This window comes from Arvicanthis niloticus, chromosome 8, assembly GCF_011762505.2.
Source record: "Arvicanthis niloticus isolate mArvNil1 chromosome 8, mArvNil1.pat.X, whole genome shotgun sequence".
Lineage (NCBI taxonomy): Eukaryota > Metazoa > Chordata > Mammalia > Rodentia > Muridae > Arvicanthis > Arvicanthis niloticus.
The window spans coordinates 18,897,818-18,919,925 of record NC_047665.1 but is presented as its reverse complement, the minus strand read 5'-3'; the positions used below and the strand labels follow the sequence as shown (position 1 = coordinate 18,919,925).

Here is a 22,108-nt window from a genome sequence, read left to right as displayed (position 1 = left end):
GGCCTTAAGGCCCAGCATGTCTGACAAGCTGACCCTCGGCCAACAGAGAAGGCATCTGCCCAAGATGTGGGGCCAAAAAAATGAGAGAAGTTTCAAAGTTACTCATAGGCATGCTATCAGCAGGCAAGTGCTTACTTACTATGTTTGTGGGGAGGTGTTGGGTCTGAGACCTGTCCCAAGGAATGCAGAAAGAACAGTGGACAGAAGCTAAAGGAATGATGTTTTCTCAAGACTATGGCACATGGTCTTGTACCCAGGTTGTTGTTTGACTTGAGGCTCAAGACAGACCACACCAGGCCAAACAGTTCCATGTGAGGTTTATTCAGGAGATAAAGGCAAAGGTGACAACGGCAGGTGGGGGAGGGAGGGGGATAGGGGATAGAGAGAGATGAGGGTACTCTGCCTATTTATATGGATAGTGACATAGCCTCTCACAGGTAAAGGTGGCAGGTGAGCCAAGTAGATTCTGGGAATGTGTGGTGGTTTGTTACCTAGATGTGATGTCACTGGGTTCCGAGCTTGATACCAACACAGGGGCCCACAGAAAGTCGAGCTGGCTCTTCTCTCTCACATCCAAGACAGAGAGAGTTCCTCAGCTCAGGAATATTGATGACTGAGACAAATACCAGCCTGGGGAGCATGCCTGGAGAAGCCTCTGGAAAAAACTTAGGGTCATGCTAGGGAACAATGTTCAGAAGTGGATCTCAGAGCAAAACACAGCCTACAGGCCTGGAACTAAAGCACGCGTGCACACACACACACACACACACACACACACACACACGACTTGTCTTAGGGTGTCTATTGCTATGGCGAAACACCAAGTAAGTTGTGGGGAAAGGGTTTGTTTGGGTTACATTTGCACATCTTAGTCCACCACTAAAAGAAGTCAGGACAGGAACTCAAGTAGGGCAGGAAGCTGAGGCAGGAGCTGATACAGAGGCCATGGAAGGGTGCTGCTTACTGGATTGTGTATCATGGCTTGCTCAGCCTTCTTTCTTAGAGAACCCAAGACCACCAGCTCAGGGAGAGTGGCAAGTCCAGCGGCCTGGACCCTCTCCTATCAATCACTAATTAAGAAAATGCCCTCTAACTGGATCTTATGGAGGAATTTCCTCAGTTGATGTTCCCTCCTTTCAGGTGACTCTAGCTTGTGTCAAGTTGGCAGAAAACTAGCTGGCATATGACTCTAGGGGACTCTAGAAAATAACTGCCTGGGGCTCGGCAAGAGGGACAACACAGGCTGGTAAGGTTTGATTTCTAACAATGTGTTCCACCTTTTCTGTACCCACAGGCTGGCAAGGCCTAGAAACAATCCCATTGCAAACATAACCGCCACACTTCCTGCATTTCATGACAATCTGTACTTTGAATGATGGTCTCCCTTGCAGGTCCCTGAACTTTACACACACACACACACACAGACACACACAAAGAAGCATCATTGAGTCTGTGGTCTCAGTACAGGGCACATGAACAGTATGTGTACTAGGTATCTATCTAGTCAACATCAGTCCATAAATGGATGACTCCAAGAGAATCTCATCACTCCATCCTCCATCTAAAATAACATTGCTATGAAACTTTAGCCTTAGGAATGAGAATCAACAAGGTGCCCCCCATGGGAAGCATGAATTCTGAGGTGGCTGGGGGAGGAGGTATTGCTGGAAAAAAAAAATTGCTTCTATTCCTCTGCTCCTCATAAAACTGAGCTGCTTTCAAACCTAGTAAGATGGGTCGCTCAGCAAGAAATAATCTGCAAATTCAGAGAGATATAAAAAAATTCTTTTCCCTCTCCACAATGTGGGGTTATGCTTTTTAAGTTGGAGGCCAAAGATTTCGGTAACTGACACGAGTATCCACAAGCCCACCACATCTTTAGTCTTCCTGCGTGGGCCCAGCAAGAACAACAAGCATTTATTTTAAATGAGGATTTGGGTCAGGCATGGTGGGATATGCCTATAATTCCAGCACTTGGAAAACTGAGTCTGGAGAAAAAAAAAAACATGCTGCAAGTTCAAGGCCAGTCTCAGCTATGTAAGTGAGTTGAAGTCTAGCTTGGGCTACCTAGACAATATCTCCAAACACTTAATTGGTTAATAAAAATGAAGCGAGAGTCTCAGAGGCACCGAGAGAGACCTACAGTCCAAATCCTGCTACAGAAATGTCCCATGTAAACAGCAGGCAGAGGTAGAAAAGGAGACAGCAGACAGCCACGCCTTCTGCAACAGGACAGCAGTAACCCCCACCCCACCCACAACAGAGTGCAGGCAAGTTTTAGGGTCCCCGTCATTGGATAAAGATTCTTCCTGGTGCCTTTGCCCAGCAAGGATCACCACACGGGCTGTACCCCACTCCTTGTGAGTTACTCTAACACTGGAGCCAGGGTCCCAACAGTTAAACCAAATTTAAACCTTGTCTTGATGAGGATCTTGGATGCAAGCTGGCTGGGAGCCGGAGAAGGAAGGAAGCAGGAGTTAAGAGCTGTGTGTATTTATGATCTAAGAGCCAAATTAACTTCCTCCCACTTTTTCTTCCTCTGGAGTCACAGAGGATTTTTTTTTTTTTTTTTTAAACTGCTATACCAAAGGCCCACATGTTACATCACCAGACTACTCAGGCCTGCCACTATTGAAAGATAGGAAGAGAATAGTCCTTGGGCCAGGCAGGTCAACCTTTCAATACAGTGGAATTGTTTCCAAAGTGAAGAAAACGTGAACTATCCATTACCATGCATGGAGAGCGTTAAAATGAGTGCTGCGTTCACAGACACCAAATGACTTCTGGTTGTATTCCTGGGATCTATGAGATACAGTAAGTGGTGAGCCTGCCCATCACTCCACGAAAAGATCACTAGTCCCAATGAGATAAAGACAATGAAAATCAACCTCTAAAAGAGTTGGGCTTTGTGCAACTGGTATGGTTCAAAGCTTGCTGAATTCCCCTGCCCTCTGAGAATACCCTCCATAGTCACAGACTCCACATTCATGGCGTCAATCAACCACTGATAGAAAGGTGGGAAAAAGGCACCTGTAACAAACACTTACAGACACCTTTCCTTGTCGTGTTCCCCAAAACAATACACTATAACAACTGTTTTCAGAGCATCTTGGGATGCTTGGGGAGGTGTCCTTGAGTGCCTAGCTATGATTTCAAGTCTGTAGAGGATATATGCAGAGAATGGGGGAAATGGATGGATGGACCTTTCCACTTATATACTGATGACAGTCACTTCACGAAGATCCTCTGACAATAAACCAGGTCACCACTGTATAAGCCCAGAGCTAGAAGATTTGCTTGTAGTAGTTGTTGTTGTTGTTGCTACTGCTGCTGCTGCTCCTGCTGTCTTGAGGCAAGGTCTTGTTCTGTATTGTTGGCTGACCTGGTACTTACTATGTAGTTCATGATGGCTTTAAACTCACAGCAACCTTCCTGAGTGCTGGATTACAGGCATGTGCCACTACACCCAGATTGCAAAATATATTCTTCCTGCCAGCTCCTGCTGAACTACATCCAGCTTCCTCTGAAGAACAAGACAACTAAACTCCAAGTCAGATGCTCCACCATGGCCTAAATGCACGGGTAGCCTGTAGTCAGAGAGAGAGAGAAAATTACAACCCCTCACCATCACATACCCTTATGCTGAGCCTGGCAGAGTAGAACCAGATAAGTGCTAGACAGATCCTACGATAATGACTGTTGTGACAAGATTACCCATGGGTGCGACCGTGGCATGGGGTGTTACAGGGGTAACCGATGACTTTCTGACTGAGTTTAAAGCCTTTGTCACAGGCTCAGGAACACATGCTTGAAATTGCAAATCTGACCAAGAACCCATAGTTGGAGAGTACATATATCCCAGGATGATCTTATTACTACTATTTTGCTAAATGGGTATAATATCAAATTACCCTCTAAGTTGATATTTTTCTACCCGGTAGACCTCATCAGAGACATTTCTTTGTGAAGTAGATGGTAGTGGAAATCAATGCAGAAACTCACAACTGCTCAAAGTGCAAACATTAGGTGACTGAGTTGGGCTCAACTACAAACGGGACATCTCTGTTACACCCTTCCTCAAGGCTCAGGGATCATGGAGGGGAAGGCGGCAGAGAGGCTGGAAGAGCCAGAAGTCAGGAAGGAGCAAAGAAAAAGTTCCTCTGAACGTGCCAGGACAACTGGACTCATGAGTAGCGTTGATTCTCTGAACAAGATCAAGACAGTCAGCATGGTAGCCTGGAGTAGGGAAGAGTTGATGAATCTCCACCTCTGAGGAGACATGGATGGTTGGTGGCTTCTGGGGAAAGGAGGTCCATCTTTTTTTTTTTTTTTTTTTTTTTTTTTTTTTTTTTGTAGAACACAGTTCCTGGTAGGGTTGGCCTATGCTCCAGTAGATGGCTCCCAAACCAGAAGCGCATGGAGCATGCCATTTAAAAAGACAAACAGGAAGGAGGGAGGGAGGGAGGGAGAGAAGAAGGGAGAAAGGGAGAGACATAGACAGAATACAAGGAGAGTGTGTGTAGGGAAGTGAGTAAATCTGGGAGGAGATGAGGAGTTGTTGAGCTGAATAAAATCAGAATACAAACTACAACCCATAAATCAAAAAAAAAAAAAATACAAACTACACCCCTATGAAATTCTCAAAGAAATAATTTAAAATTTTAAAGAAGAAAAAACTGTTTTAAAAAGAACTGTATAGTTTCTTGTTCATAAAACTCTTTTTGCATTTCTGCATCCATGAAGACTCCTTGATGCAGACAGAATACCAACCATAGAAGCCAAGCCCAGGTGTCAGGTAGCTACAATAAAATCACTGTCAGCACCTTCAGCCACAAACACTGCCGGACACCCTAGTGATCCTTGCTCCTCCACACAGAGGGAAAGGCTGGCAAAAGGCAAAATCCATCAGGAGAGGCACTGGAGGAGACAGAGAGGCATGTACCTTCTTATGAAGGGCCCAGAGCAGAGTAGAAAACCCATTACACATTGCCAGTAGGTTAACCTAGAGCCACAAGGACAGCTTGGGAATGAGGGCATCTGGGAGCAGGAAGGATTCACATCCAAGTCTCACACAGAAACATCCAAAGGCAAATAAAATACAGAAAGGATACATTTCCAGGAGCAGATGCCAGTTAGGACACAGACAGACACACATCGGCACCATGTTGGTTTTGGCCTTCCTTCTGGTAATCTTTCTGTATTTTGTATCTGCTCCAGGACAAACCTTGACCTCCCTCCAATTTCTTCCCACATGTTAGCTGTCTGGAGTTCATGAATCCTAAATTTCAAGAAGCCACTGAAGTTCTTAAGGCATTCTGAATCAAGGCCATTGTACTCACTGTCCCTGCACAGACCTATAACCACACACCTGTGACCATAACTCTCCTGTTCACTCTCTCATTTTCAATTCTCTGCCACGCACAGCCATGTTTCATCTCTTCCTCCTCTGACATCTGTTCCCTGGGGCATGGAAATCATGTCCTGACAAGGCTAAATGAAGGAAATCAGGGAAAGGACCACGGAGTCTCTGGTCTAAAATCAGAGCCTCCCTCTGGGATAAGATTTGGAGGCTGCAGGCACATGGAAGATAGACAACAACAATGTCATATCTCCCTGTGCTATACATGGTCAGGATCCAGCATCAGCATCACCTGGGGGCTTGTTAACCATACAGTATCTCAGCCCAGCACCCGTGATGGACTCAGATGGTGCATTTGAACAGCATCCTATGAGGAAGCTAGACTTACGTCAAAGAAAAAGTCTAGTATCTGTACCAACTAACATATTTAACCTTAGAACCACCTGACACAAGTACTATTGCCTTCTTATTACAGAGGTGTTAGGCCTTTATCATTGTAATGAAATACCAAGAGAATCAACTTCAGAGGGGGAAATGGGGGCTGTGTGCTCATGGGCCTAGAGGTTGTAGTTTGTGGTCACTTAGAATTTAGCTGCTTAGAGTCTGAGCCAATAAGGCACGCTGTGGCTATGTGAGAGCACTTAGAAGAAGTCTGCTCACCTCTTGGGAGCCAGGAAGGAGGAAAGGGCCAGCATCCCAATATCCATTTGAGGGCCCTTGAACTTGTTGAAAAGTCAAAAAATGACCATGAGTTCCCAATCTTCCTGCCTACACCTGCCCAGTACTGAGATTACAGATATAAGCTACCTTACTGATCTTAGAGAAACCAGAGCATAGCACTAAGTCGATCTGGCTGACTTCAAGGTACTTGTCTTTCTCATTACATATCTAAGTCCAAGGAAGAAAGAATAAGAGGAAAGTCCAGCAACAAGCCATGCTGGGTGTGGTATCTGAATAAGAATGGCTCCCATGGGCTCATATAGTTGAATGCTCAGGGAGTGACAGTTTAAATAGTATTAGGAGGTGTGGCAGTTGTTAGAAAAAGTGTAAAGTGTGTTGCTTACTCTGACACTTGTGCATGTGTGTGTATACAGGAGCTCTCTCTCCCTTTCCCTCCATCTCTTTCTCCCTCCCTCCCTCCATCTCCCTCTCCCTCCCCCTTCCTCTCCTTCCTTCCCTCCTTCTGCTTGTGGACCAGGCTGTAACCCCCACCTACTTCTCCATCACTATACCTGCCTGCCACCATGCTTCCTGACATAATGATAATAAACAGACTAAGCGTCTAAAACTGTAAGAAGCCAGGAAGCAGCACCCCTCCATGGTCTCTGCATCAGCTCCTGCCTCTAAGTTCCTGTCCTGTCTGAGTTCCTGTCCTGATTCCCTTCAATGATTGAATGCACTTCAAGGATGTGGAAGTGTAAGACAAACAAATTCTTTCCTCTCCAATTTGCTTTTTGGCCATGGTGTTTCATCACAACAATGTTAACCCTAACTAAGACACTGGGGAACGTGGGGAGGCAGTGGTAGATACTATCCTAGCAGGGGAATCTGTCAGCAGGTTACAAGCCTAATGGGCTAGGAGCTGGGGGTGGGGGTCCCACAGGACTTACATAAAGAAGCTCTATACCCAGTCATCAGAAGTCTGTAGCAGTGAGTTGGGACCCCAGGGACATCCCATATTGGAAAAAAGGCATACACCTCATCTGGCCTTACAGGGGGCTACGGGCCAAATTATCCTATTAGAACACCATGAAATTTCCATCCTAAAGGTAGACATGGCCTGAAAGGAAGCAACAGCAGGAGAAGAAGCTATTAGTCTGCAAAAATGCTGATGGAAGTTTCAGCCTTATTGGGTGATGAGGGGCCAGCAACGTCACAGACAGCTGGTGGCCTTTTGCTGCCACGCAGAAGGGGAACTGTACTGGCATCTGTCCTTCCAAGCCAAAGAATACAGGGAGGCTTTACCCCAACAGACCCCACAGAGCCATGGACTTGACAATGTGCTTCAAAGGCACACATGGCCTCGGTTGCAGAGTGAAGACCTCCACTTGCCTCTGCTTGTTGTCAAGATGAGGTGATCAAAATCAAGTTGGAGAGATCATTCAGTCACACTCTCCTAGCAAGCACACAGACCTGGGTTTTATTTCAGAAACTCATTTAAAGATAAAAATAAAAAAACACAGGCATGGTAGTACACACTTGTTATCCAGGCTCTACCAAGGAGGTGGAGATAAGAGATCCGAGGGGCTTGCTGGCCACTCAGCAAACATAGCCTGCTTGGCATGTCAAAAGCCAATGAGGGACCTCATCTCAAGAAAAGTAGACAGCACCTGAGAAATGACACTTGAGGCTGTCACACTCCTGTGCACACTCATGAACTCATTCCTGAACACACACACACACACACACAAAGACACACACACTGTCTTCATTTCAAAGAAGCATCTAGAAAGTCACAGGGTGGTATTGACACACCATGAGAGCCATTTGACATTTTCCAGACTGCTTTTCTATTTTTCTGTTTTGTAGGCTCTGGGGTTCTCTGCAGGCTTCCATAGCAAGCAGAGATCAGTGCCTGCACATTTTGCAAGACATCCTTACATACCAGACAGCCGGCCGAGGGCAGAGCCATTGACTTTCTGAGCTCTGTTTTCTAAAGCACAGATTGCAACAGCCCAGAGCTGGGTGTTCCCGTCCAATCTGTCCTTCCCATGGTTACCAAACCCATCTTCTTAAATCAGCTCTTTCACTCCGTTGCTCCCTCGCTCAAGGGCTTCTGTGGCTGGTGGGAACAAGTCCAAACTGGATTTGCATTCAGCCCTGTTTGTCAGATGGCCTGCTCTGCAGGCAAAAGCTGGGTGTAAGCTGCCCCATTACCCAGAATAGGGTTTCAGGCATGTCCAGCTCCTTGGTGTCCCTGGGCTTTTCTAATAAACTTGTTCCTACTGAGAATACTTCCGTAGACTGGCCAAATCTACAAGATGCTGAACGCAAACCAAGGTCAAAGTCATACAGCAGCAGAAGCATAGAACCATGAGCAAGGCTCCCTCTGCCCAGCTGTGGGTGTTTGCGACATGGACATCAAGGGGAGTAGTATGCTTTCTGCAGGGGGAAATTCGGGTATATGCACATATGTGTTAACTGTATGCTCTACTGTTGTTACAGATACACACAGTCTGGAAAGCCCATATAGCCACCGATTGTTATACAAGCTTGCATTGACTTTTGACAGATTCCATCTGTGGCCAGCCCACAGGTCAAGTAATGAACGAGCATAGCTTCAATATGGCAATCGATTGATCTTTTCTCTCTCTCTCTCTCTCTCTCTCTCTCTCTCTCTCTCTCTCTCTCTTTTTCAGTAGTAGTGGGGAAAGAACCCAGGGACTCACACTTGATAAGCAAGTGATCTACTATTGAACTACACCCCAGCCCTGATAGTTAGTTACTTATGTACGCTTGAAAGAGCCACGATAGAGCCAGGAGGTGGTGGCACATGCCTTTAATCCCAGCACTTGGGAGGCAGAGGCAGGCGGATTTCTGAGTTAGAGGCCAGCCTGGTCCACAGAGTGAGTTCCAGGACAGCCAGGGCTACACAGAGAAACCCTGTCTCAAAAAACAAAAAACAAAAACAAACAAAAAAAAAGATCCACACTAACATTTTGCTGATCGTTACTGACAAACCCAACTTAGCTGAATTAGAGACCAGTTTTCAAAAATTAGATTATTTCCTCTTCCCCCACTCTCTGTGTGTGTTTTGTGTGTGTGTGTATGTGTGTGTACGTGCTTATTTCAACATTTTATGTGTATTTTTAACATTATGTTCATGTCTTTCTCTTTAAAATACTATTTTTCTTTATTAATTTATAATTTAAAAAATTTTTTATGTCTATGAGTGTTTTGCCTGAGTATAGGATTGTATATCATTTGCATGCCTGGTGCCATTGGAGACAGAAGAGGGTGTCAGAACCTCTGGAACTGGAGTTACAAGTGTGAGCCACTATATGGGCACTGGGAAGTGAATCTGCATCCTCTTGAAGAACAGCCAGTGCTTTTTACCACTGGGCTATCTTTCCAGCTGTTCTTTATTGGTTTTTTATACAAAGTCAAAAATGATAAGTTCCATTATCACATTTCTTTTTTATTAACGTGTGTGTGTGTGTGAATGTACATGCACACACATGAACACAAGCATATGCTACAACAGATTCTTAGAAGCCAGAGGACAACCTTGGGTGCTGCTTCTCACCTTCTACCTTGAGAATCAATCCTTACCTTTCACCGTGGTGAAAAGTGTCCTGTTCTACAGCTTTGTTCACACCAGGCAAGCCAGCCCACAGACTCCTGAGAATCCTAGCTTCTCCTTCCATCTCAAGTAGGAGGGCTGGGACTGTAGACACTCTCGCCTTGCCTGGCTTTAGATGGGTTCTAAGGATTCCGACTCAGAAGCTCATGATTGTGCAGCTTTGAGTCACTGAGTCGTCTCGCTGGCCCTCCCTCCCTGTGGCATCTTGTGCACATGTGTCATGCATCATACCTTGCTTACTTAGGCCCTCCTCCCCTTTCCTCCTCTTGCTGATCCCCTTCCTACCTTCCAATGCCTGCTGCGTTCATGTCCTAGGTGACATACAATTTAACATACAGTTACATTTTGATTCAGATGATAGAAAACAATATATTTGTTATTTCTTCCCTCTAATAGCCTGCTATTACCCTTCCTCTTTCCATCAGTTCTCTTCCTCCTTCTTCAGAGAGAGAGAGAGAGAGAGTTCACATGCTCACATTAGATATCTGTCTGTCTGCATTCGACTTATTTTGCTTAACATGATGGCCTGCAGACCCATCCATTTTCCAGTAAATGACATTCTTCTGTCATTTCCAGTAAATTTCTTTCTTCTCTATGGCTGAATAAAATTCCTTTGCAGCACATTTTCTTTACTCACTCATTTGTGGATGGACATCTAATCCAGGTTCTGTTTCCTGGCTCTTGTGAATAGAGCAACAGTGAGCACAGATGTGCAAGGGTCCCTGTGACTTAGAGTCCATCAGATGTGCACCAGGAGCGGTCTCCTGGATTGTACAGTGGTTGTGGAACCTCTGTGCTGATTCCCATAGAACTAATACTAGTTCCCATCTCTATGAGCCTGGCATAAGTGGTCCTCACTGGCACTTGTTCCTTGATGACAGTGAGATTGTTCCCCTAAGTAAATGTAATCAAATTTCAATGCAGTTTTAATTTGTATCTCCTGGTGGCTGAGACTATTGAACTGTTTTTCAAGTATTTGTTGACTATTTGTATTCCTTCTTTGGAGAATTACCTAACAACTCCGTTCACCCATGTGTTGATTCGATGATTTCAGAGTCTCATTTTTAGAGTTGTTTATAGATTCTAACTATAAGTCTGGTGGCTAAAGGCATTCTCCCATTCTGTGGTCTCTGCTGACTACCCCATGCTTTAACTCTAGATTAAAGACTCAGCAAGCTTTTGACTGTAAAGGAGCAGAAAGAAAGAGGGTGTCATTAACTTTGTGAGCCTCCTCAGGAGTACTCAGCTTTACACTGTAGTGAGAAATCAGTCACAAACATCAGTTAAATGAAAGACGGTCCATAGCCATGTCCTAATAAAACTTTTATGAAAGCAGGCAGGAGCCTGGAGTTGGCTCTCAGACTGAAGCTTGCTAATCTCTTGTCTGAACACCCAACAGAGCAATGAATCAAGTCCTGATGTGTAGTGTTTGTTTACAGATCATCCACTGTGCTATTCAAAACCATCAACAATGGGAAATTACTTGGATGGGGAGTAAGGGCTGGAGACGGACAACCTAGCGTTTCCTTGGGATATCAAACACCACAATTCACTCTGTTCTGTGACCTCTCCTAGTTCCTCGTGATTGGCCGGCGATATTCAGGGACTCATGGATCCTGCTGCGTCCCCTCATCTTTTGCTTCTTCCCTCTCACTTGGCATTCTGACCATATAGGTCTTTCTCAGTCTAAACTCTTCATATTTATTAGTTGTTCACACATGTACATGTGAGGGGTGTGTGTGTGTGTGTGTGTGTGTGTGTGTGTGTGTGTGTGTGTGTAGGAAGGTATACATCAGGCCCCAGGTCAACACTTGACATCTTCCTTGACCCCTCTCTCCCTTGTATATTGAATTAGAGTCCATTGCTCCTAGAGCTCTCCATTTCACCTAGTCCAGCTAGCCAGCTCACTCCAGGGAATCCCTATCTTCCTCAACCATGAGGACTGAGCCTGTAATATATGGGCCTTGGGGGCCATTTATCCAAATGAGAGCAAATGTTAAGACCACATAAGGCTTTTAGAATTTGATCTATAGGGGTAGGCATGTTTAATAGCTAGATCACAAAATTTCTGAAAATGTACCAGCTGACTCTGTTAAGCCAATATGAGTTAGCTCCAGCACACAATGGGTGGATTAAAAAAAAAAAATCTGTGCTGGAAGATCTTTCCAGAAAAGTAACCCCTCCAGAAGCCTGGAAGAAGAGATGTGAACCATCCCACAGCCCAAATTATCCCTACACACCCCATATGTCACTCTTTCTTACTGTCCTTGATTCTGGCCCTTTCCAGTAGCCTTGGAACCCCAGCCTCACTGCACCAAAGCTAACTCCCTGCTCCAAAGAGAAAGGGAGTTTTGGACTAAGTGGCTTTGCATTGGGTCTTTTCTTACTCTGGTGCTCCAATCCCTCCAAGGCCTGGGAGAAGAACACTTACCCTCCTAGTAGATTCTCTCGCCTATCAAAGGCACCTAAAACCTCCCCTTTGCTGAATTCTCATAGACTATTTACAGGAGGCATTAGATCTTCTATTTGATATTGTTTAGAATGTCTTGTTCCTCAACTTACAAACTCTTGAGAGAAGAGAAATCATGTCCTTCATTGTCTCTGCCTAGAGTTAGACAGATGCCAGGGACTTACTAAATGCCTGATACTTACACACAGAGGATAGCAGGCAGTCATAACGTAGAGAGACACTTTGTTTTAGGCCCAGGTTAGAGAGAATCTGGCATCGGTCCAGGGAATTTAGAAATGAAACCGAAGAAGAATCATCATTTGTACTTCTGAGTTTCAAGATCAGCCCAGACCAAAAAGAGGAGTCAGTGAGTTTGGGTCTCCATGTACCCTGACAGCTCTCAGTGGGACTGTTCTCAAGTCAGCAGCAATGGCCAGCAACTGTCACTTCAGCCAATGTCCCTGAAGAGAGAAAGCATATACAGGATCATGTTGGAAGGTCCAAGGCCAGACATGAAAGTGGTCTCATCACTTCTGACTATCTTCCCTTGACCAGATCTCAGTCTCATGGCTTTCCACATCCCATGTAGATGGTTGGGACAAACAACTGCCATTCTCAGTTGGGAATACAAGCAACCCAAAGGCAACTGTCCCAGGCTCAAGAATAATGGAGTAACAACAACAGGCCAATATGACCCTTTAATGAACCTTGCTATGTAGAACTAGGCATGGGCATTCAGAAGAGGTAGTTAAACCCCAACAAAGTTGGACAATGCTTATGGAAACAGTTTTAGACCATGGGAGACTCCTATTTCACTGAGAAGGACTCAGTCATGAACTTGAACTCTCAAATTCCTTCCAGTCCTAAGAGAGCCCATGTTCCATGAGTTTGACCCATTCATTGCTAAGGGCCTTAAATCATCTCCATCATCTCTGACTTCGCCTATCAAGTGGTTCTCAACCTCACTGAACCCAAAGCAAAAAAATCTTAGTGAGACTGATAGGGATTTGCCTTTTGGGCACTCCAAATTCTGTAGGATTCTTTAGAGAGTCTATTCTGTAGACCCAGAGATGCTGAAAGCTACCGGAAATGTCCTGGCATCTTCCCACCTTCAGTACTCCAAAGCAAACAGTACCCAAGGTACCCAACTTGTATCTTCTAGACGAAGACAGAGATTTAACTTACTGTTTGTAAATAGTTATCCTTTGGGACTGGCAAGTTCTAGACCAAACTCAAGGAAAAGAAAAAAGAAAGAAAGAAAGAAACAAAGAAACAAAGAAAGAAAGAAAGAGAAAAGAAATAAAAAACAAAACCAAATTAAAAAAATCAAATCAATCAAAGCAACAACACAGATGGCACATGAAAAATGACACCAAACTTGTCCTCCAGCCACCCATGTATTTGCACATACACAGTTGCCACAAAGATCACCAGGCATGCCATAATCGGACACTTTTTTCTCACTTACGAGCCATGAAATGAGAATCAGAAAAACAGCTACCCAGCAACGGGGCAAACTCCCTCCCAAATGCCAAGCCAGAAGATAAAAGAATCTGAGCATAGCCCAGACTGATAGTTGAGGGAAAAAGAGATAGCAAAAATGAAAGGGGGAAAATACTCTTCTTCTTAAAACAGCATTCATGTGTGGGGCTGAGTGGAGCTAAAGGAAACAGAAAATAAAAACAAAAGCTCTCACATCCCTCAAATAAAATTCAGATGATGGTTAAGAAGGTTGGGTTTGACAATTCTTAACCTTGAGGCTTGGAATCATGAATATGTTTAAACGCCTCTCACGGAAGGAGAGAAGGGGAGACATAGAACAAAGGTGACACCATTTTATAGGGGAAAGATACTAATTTTAAAGCAGCTAAATTTACCAACAGAATGGAAAAAGAATACCCAAGCCAGTCCAAGACAACAGATAATGCCGGTCCTTCGGAAAGCAAAAGTCAGATATTTGACAGCACAGAATAGCCTTAAATCAAAAAACAGGAGGGTTGGGTAGTATCTACCCCCACTCTCTTTCTCTCTCTTTCTCTTCCTCACCACCCCTCTCCCCTCCTCTCTCCCTCTCTCCAGCCAACTACCTAAAAGTAAACATAGACTTTGGGTGTCTAGAAAAATGATAAAATGAATGGCATCCTACTATGATTTCAAACTGTGAGGTTCTCAAAGTAAAGCTCAAGAGGGATTTACCAAGTCAACCCATCCAACATTCAGCCTAGGTTTAAACAATAAAACCCTGTGCCACAAAGCATGCAATTGGGATGGTTTGTGAAAACCAATTAGTAATGAAAATTACAGTTGCCCCTAGCTGGGAGACCCCACTAGTAACAACTTGTGTAGCTGGGCCACTCACAAATCTAGGGAGCTGGATGAGACCTCTCCTGCGACACTGCATCCAGGGGGTGGACTAATTGTGAACAGTAATTTCCTTGAAGAGAAAAATTAGGGGCTGGGGAGGTAGCTCTGTTGGTAAAGTGCTTACCAGAGTCTAAGGTCCAGAGCCCACATGAAAAAATAATCAAATGTCTCAAATGGGTGGCACGTACCTTTACTCCAGTATTCAGGAGACAGGGACAGGCACAATCTTCTGTGAGTTCAAGGCCAGTCTAGTAAACAAAACAATTCAAAAAACAGGCATGATGTAGCATGCCTGTAATACCAGACTGAGGAGGCAAAAACAAGTGGATCTAGCCTGGCCCACTGGACAAGTTCTAAACTAGACTCAAAGAACAATGTGGATCACATCTGAAGAATAGCACCCAAGGTTCTCCTGGGCCTCCAAGTGCACTTGCATACATGCATGTGTGTGTGTGTGTGTGTGTGTGTGTGTGGACACACACACACACACACAGAGGAGGAGAGGGAGAGAGAGAGAAAGGGGAGAAGGACAGCAAAGAGGAGGAGGAGGAAGAGGAGGAAGAGGACAATAACAAACAATAACAGGGGATAAGGATCAGGAAATGGTTTTAAAAGAGACTTCTGGGTCAGGAGGCTGAGGCAGGAGGATCAAGAATTTAAAGTCAGCTTTGACTGCATAGGTAGTTCTAGCCCCACTTGGGCTATGTAGCAAGACCCTATACAAAATAAAAGGCTCTGGTGAAGAGGACAAGAACATGTCACTGTGGTGGTGCCCAGTAGCCCCCTGACCTGTGTCACTGTGGTGGATGCCCTGAGGAGCCTTCTGACCTGCTCCCTCCCATTCTGACAACCTCACCAGACCTGCACCACCGTGACTTTGGGTTTGGTTCTCTGTCTTGTTGTCATGTCTGGTGTCATGAGACGTGTCAAGGAGGAGGCAAACAGTGGCTTCTCCTTTTAAAATGCTCGTTCCTGGAGACCTGGGCCACAAGGAAAGAGGAATGGAGGACTCACCCTTCGGCTTGCACTTCACCAAGTCCAGTCAGGTGAAATGAGTTTCAGAATGTCCACTGAAGACATAAATACTACTTTCTGTTCTGGAAGCTAGCCGGAGGCTGAACACAACACAACATAACCAACAGGAATTATCCAGCAGAAGCAAATCACAGGGGAGAGGAACCTGAACGGAGATCAAATGCTCCTGAAGCCAGAATGTCCCTTGAACTTTTTAAGTGCTAGGACCAGCAATCTGCCTCCATTGTTTATATCGGCTTATATGGATGTGTTTCTTACAACCCAGAGCATCTGCACAAGCTGTGGATAGCTAGTAGTTTCCTCTGCAGCTCCTTTCTTTTCACCCCAAAGAGAAGTATAATTCTAAGGAATATTAAAACAGACACTACCATCCCTTCCAAGAGGAAGTATATAGCCCAACCAGACCAATGGGCATCTTCCCCTGGGTTTTAGGAACAGTGGATGAGAGGTTGTCCCTCTCAGGCAGTAAACTGAGAGACCAGGGTCACATGCAGCTCTCCTTCCAACTTGGTGAACAAAGTTGTCTAAGAAGGGAATGGAAAGTCCCAGGATCTTCCTGACCCTGGTTCCAATACAACTCTTTTAATTGGCATGTGTACCCTGAGGTGTTCCCATCCTCACAGACCCAGAGCCTCTGACCCAGAGGCTTGGTCCTGTCTTTCTAACCTAGAGCTTCCATATAAGCATCTTGAAAGCAAAGAGAGCGGGTGGAACTTTCCAGGGTTCTCCTTGGCTTTCTCCTGTGCTAGAAGGTCTCAGATCTGCTGCGGGCCTGCTATGAGTTGAGTATTTGAGCCCAACATTCATATATTGAATCCCTATGCTTTCCCCCAAGAAATATTCCAGGAAGTAGGGACTTTTTGAGTTGATGCAGACATGAGAATGGGTTGCAATTAGTACAAAAAGGAACCCACAAAAACCAAGGGAGCTCTCTCCCCTTTCCACCATGTGAGAGCATCATGAGAAATGCCACATATAAACTATGAAGTAGGTCAAATCTGCTAGCATTTTGACCTTGGTATTCCAGCTATGAAAAATTAATTTCTGTCCTCCGTGAGCCACCCAGCCTGTGGCATTGTGTTACAGCAGTTAAGTGGACTGGGATAAGGCCTTTGTGGTATCCAGTAAGAACATAACACATAACAGCAGACAGCTGTGCCTGGATGACTTTTTCCTCCATTTTCCTCTTGCTCACACCTATGCTCCATTTTTGTTCAATAATAAAGACAGAGTCTCAAAGCTAATCATGGGCCAGCAAGGTGGCTCAGTAAGTAAACAAACTTGCTGCCCAAACCTGATGACCCGAGTTCAATCCCCAGAACCCCCCCACCCCCCAAAAAAAAACCGTAGAAGAGAACAGACTCCACAAACTCACCCTCTGGCTTCCAGACACGCAGCATACTGTGTGCACCTCCCCCACTCCCTGCAATAATATTACATAAAATAAAATCAATTTAAAGTTAACGGCTACTCGGTATGTGGCTAGCTTTCCACTTATGGAATGCCAGTGTGGTGCCAGGTTAGGTGTTTCATATACTGTTTCCAAACCTTTTAACCCACAGTTCCCAGATCTCTCCAGGCAATGAGTGAAAATAAAAGCAGATTTACAACCAGCCCCTCACACGTCAGTCAGTGTTTTGCTCACACTTTACAGTGTTCTGTCTTTCCAAAGACTTAGCTGTGAATCCTAAGGCCAGAACGCTAAACATTTGTTCCTAGGCCATCGAAATAAGGCCCTCAAGTCTCCTCATCCTGTAAATTTCTAAGAGTCCTCGGAAGGAGAGAGGCCCCAAACTGAAAAACACCCCAGTGCTTATCAGCGACAGAGCAATGTTATTTCCTTGGGAACATTATCTACAATGAATGAAGGATTGTCACCTCCCTACAAGGGGAGGGATAAAAACCTTGAGCTTGAAACTATGACAGATGCAAGATGTAAAAGAAAGCATGGATCTCTGGGAAGGTGGCTCACATTTGTAATCCGATCCTCCACAGGGGCTGCGGCAAGAGGGTCTTGAGTTCAAGACAAGCTTGGATTACGTAGTGAGACCTTGTCACAAAGCAAAACAAAACAGGAGATCCTGAGAGTGAAAAAAAAGAGAGAGAAAAAAAAAAAAAAAAAACAAGAAGGAGGAGCTCGCTGGGCGCTGGTAGCACCCGCCTTTAATCTCAGCACTTTGGAGGCAGAGGCAGGTGGATTTCTGAGTTCGAGGCCAGCCTGGTCTACAGAGTGAGTTCCAGGACAGCCAGGGCTATACAGAGAAGCTTTGTCTCGAAAAACCAAAAAAAGAAAAGAAGAAGAAGGAGGAGGAAGAGGAAGAAGAGGAAGAAGAGGAAGAAGAAGAGGAGGAGGAGGAAGAGGAAGAAGAGGAAGAAGAAGAGGAGGAGGAGGAAGAGGAAGAAGAGGAAGAGGAGGAGGAAGAAGAAGAGGAAGAAGAGGAAGAGGAAGAAGAGGAAGAGGAGGAAGAAGAGGAAGAGGAGGAGGAGGAGGAGGAAAGATCCTTTACCCACTGAGCCCTCTCCCCAGCACAGTGCCTTGATTCTCCATCCTGGCCATGGGTCAGGCACAGTGTTTACTGAGTTATACATTTTTGGCGTATATATTTTCATTTTCCTTCCTTATGCCCCACCAATGCAGAAGAGGTAAAGAGGGAATAGAGGATGTTGCTGCCTAAGCCTCAAAACCCCCTAAACTTAAAGGAGCTTTACCACAGGACCAAGACAAAAGCACCTGCATTATCTATCTCCGCCCCTAGACGTCCCTGAGTCCTTCCAAGCCTGCTCTTCCTGCTCCCAGGAAGCCTCTGGCTCCCTGCCTGTTGCTTTTCTGCATTTTCTTAGCATCCAGTACAGAGAAACCCCTGTGCACTAGAGGCTCAGCTCTTTCCATAGAAAGAAAGGGGCCTCGAAAGCTACAGTGACTTCAGCCTTACTGCCAAGCCCTTGAGAAAGCTTTCCCTGGAGAGTTTATTATGTTTCCAGTAATAAAGCACTCTATTTTCACCCTCGATTCTCCTGCCCAGGGTGTGTTAGGACTCTGGCAGGGAGCTGGCTCAATTAGAGACATATGTCACATGGTTACGAGGCTGGCTCCAGATCGGTCACTTTTGGACGCTGTTCCACCACCTACTGTGTGGCTAGACTTTAGTTAAATTATTTGTGCCTTAGTTTTGCCATTTCAATCGTGGGGATCATAAGCAGGATTAGAAGAGTTTATACACGTTATTCACGTAGAATAGCGTGGCCTATAGTAAGAACAGCTTGAAAACCTACGGCCATCTATGAAAAGGGTATTTAACTCATAGAGTTTGCAGTTGCTGTAAGGAACTACCAGAAAGCTGGAAATAGCAGTGCATGCCTCTAATCCCAGCACTTAGAAAGTAGAGGAAAGTGAGCTGCAAGCTGGAAGCCGGCGGGGTATACAGAGCAAGACCTGTCTCAAAAAAATAAACTCTCGGGTCAAAAGTCTCTTATAATCAAAGCCAGCATAGTTACCTGAATACTGAAGATGAAATAAACAAGACGTATGTTTTTTTTTTTTTTTAAAGTTTTTAAAACTAACATTTGATAGAGCAAAGCATGTATTAAAGTTAACGGGAAGCAGGCATGCTAACACACTAATCCACGGCTATGATGAGACCATGGGGACAGGGAGGCTGGAACAGCTCCACTCTGAGGCCAGCTGGGGCTACATAGTAAAGCCTTGACTCTAAATGAATAAATAAATGAGTGTGTGGTACTTACCCACGAGGAAGCAGTCACAATGGTAGAGCTGTTTCAGAGGAGAATCCAAAGTCCCAAAGCAGGTGTGTGATGTTTCCTCCCGTAGAAATCACACTGGCGAGTGAGCCAAAGGTCATAAAGGTACACTCCCTGGCTCTCTTTTCCACGAGCCAGAAACCATTTGTGTCTCTAATGATGGAAAGTTTAAATGTGACTATGTGACTTCAGAGCATCTTTGAGCTAACCAACGACATGAAAAGCCTATACTGCAAAGGATTAACCTTCTGGTGAGCTTGCTTGGCAAGGCCCAGGATGGCATCAGAAGTTCAGATCATGTTTCCTAGTAGTCGGTATGGTTTGAAGGTCGGCATCTTTGTGTTGGAACTTCTTCATCCATGGGGCACTTTAAGAAGTGATGAGGTCCTGGGAGCAAAGTGGGATCCTTTTTCTAGGCTCCTTCTGCCCTTCATCCTTCTGCCTTGCTGGGGGGACAGTTCCGTGTAGCAACCAGGCACCATCACCAGAGACCAGATCAGCAAGGCCCTGGACTTGCCAGGCCCCAGAGCAGTGAGAAAAAAATATATCGAACAGTTTTGTGCTGGGGAAATAGCTCAGTCAGTACAGTGCTTGCCAAGAAGACATTCGGATCCAAGGTCAACCCCAGAACCCACATTCAGAAGCCCTGTGCTAAGGAATCATGGACAAACCTAGCCTAGTCACTGAGTCCAAGCCAATGAGACCTCAAGAAACGAGGATGAGGAATGACTTGATGCCTGAGAAATGACTCCCAAGGTTGCCCTCTAACCCCCCAACCCGTACACACATGCACACATGCACAGACTCACACTAAAGAATAAAGTGAACAAATCTCCAGTTTCATATATTCTGATTTGTCTACCCCAAAAGATTAAAAAAAAAAAATAATAACAGGAGGAATTTTCAATCAGTATACAAAGTCATGGATATTATTACAGCATTTTCACACCTCGTTCTCATTGACCCTCTCCCCAGCTAGAAGGATTAATTATATATATTTGTAATTATATATGCATATATAATTAATATATATTCTATATGTATGTATATGTGCATATATGCCATATATATATGAACATCTTACATCAACATATTATAGACATGTATCTTCAGAGTTCCTATCTTACTTCTAAGGCAATTTGCATGACATTGTTTTGAGATTCCCCAATATTGCCTAATATACTTTTGCACTGCAAACAGAATTGCATATCCTATATTCCAGTACTCCTGTCAAAATGCAAAGTACAAAACAAAGTTCCCCCCAAAAAGAGCTGCACTGACTTCTGGGGGAAACTGGGATTATCAAAACATATCAAAGTTCTACAAAAAAGAGAACCCTTCAAAACTACGGATTCCCCAGTATTACAGCCAGCTCTTTGTTTAAATCTTTAATCCAGGAAAGGACTGGCGGGTTGAGTCACTCATCCTTGTGAACAATGGTAACAGCTTGAATTTGTACAATGCTTCTCACTCCTTAACTTAGAGTCCAGGAATTGCTATAGTTTTTTAAACCCAGCAGAGAATACTCTCAAGTTTCTTTTTGGTGGTGGTAGTTTGGTTGTTTCTCAGTATGTGTGAAAAAATAATTTGATAAACACCTTAGTAGAAAAAAGAAGAAGAAATCGTGGGTGCTTGGTTAAATTTAAGGAGAGGGCTTACAAAGGGGCGTTTTTAGCTACTTTTTAACTTTTGAAGCTATTGTCAGCCCTTTAGAAGCACCTATTTACAGGAAGTCAATGCAGTAATTTGAGATTGTTCTTATCTCTTCACTAAGATAAGTCTCCTGAGAACCTCTACGAAGCACAGTAGCACCGGTCGCCATCTACCTTCATCCGAGACACCTGGGAAAACTCCTTAAAATTAGAAACGTATAGTCCAGCCCACCCTGGAGATTCTGAAGGGCGGGTGGAGTCCAGAAGCATATACTAGGAAATACCACCAAATGCCCAGGAATGGGGACTGGGAACTGGGAAGAACACTTTCCCCTGCTGACCTGTGTCCTGTGACAAGGCATCCGGAGACAGCAGGGTCCAGAGCACACATATGCTACAGCAACTGTATATCATCAGTTCTGATGTTTAAGTGAAGTGTGTTGGATTTTGGTACCGAGCATATTCCCACCCCCCACCCCCTACCCCCTTCTCTTCCCATTCTATCTCAGTGCTGAGGACTGATCCAATTTGCGTTTTCTTTTTTTTTTTTTTAAGCACGCTATGCAAAGCGCTCTACCACTGAGCTAAAACTCCATCAAAAATATTCTGAAAAGGTAAAGCTGGAGACAAGAGTCAAAACACTGACAGCCAGAACCATGATTTCCATAGAGAAGACTGGCTGTCACAAGGCTCAGGGACAGTCAGTCTCTCAGTCAATAGACTCATCCCTCACCCTGGCTATGGTCATGGCAGTTACACAAGTATGAATATTTGTCAAAACGTCCAGCCTTTCTCTTCAAAGGTACAGATTCTTCTTTTTTTTTTTTTCTTTTTCTTTTTTCTTTTCTTTTTTTTTTTTTTTTGTTTTGTTTTGTTTTGTTTTTTCGAGACAGGGTTTCTCTGTGTAGTCCTGGCTGTCCTGGAACTCACTTTGTAGACCAGGCTGGCCTCGAACTCAGAAATCCGCCTGCCTCTGCCTCCCAAGTGCTGGGATTAAAGGCGTGCGCCACCACCGCCCGGTGGTACAGATTCTTCTGCGTGTCAATGATCACAAGGCCTATAGACTTATGAAAACTCAGCGGAACCACCTTGGATGGGAGTCATCGATGAAGCATGGGGTAATCTGAACAACCAAATAAATAATAGGAGTAACTGATTATAAACCACTGAGGGGAAAGGAAATCCCT

At 44.7% G+C, this 22,108-nt stretch overlaps 1 long non-coding RNA gene across 2 annotated transcripts; it reads right to left on the bottom strand.

Annotated features, from left to right (window-relative positions):
• Positions 1-229: 229 nt before the first annotated feature.
• LOC143443286 (uncharacterized) lies at positions 230-19,747 on the bottom strand. Of its 2 annotated transcripts, XR_013112118.1 has the most exons (6): positions 19,255-19,744; positions 16,886-16,933; positions 15,337-15,455; positions 14,664-14,723; positions 12,315-12,572; positions 240-3,587 (listed from the first exon to the last, which is right to left on the bottom strand). It is a non-coding gene; the product is annotated as an uncharacterized LOC143443286 (long non-coding RNA). The 2 variants fall into 2 exon arrangements; XR_013112117.1 differs by having other exon boundaries at positions 230-3,587; positions 13,297-15,455; positions 19,255-19,747.
• Positions 19,748-22,108: the final 2,361 nt, after the last annotated feature.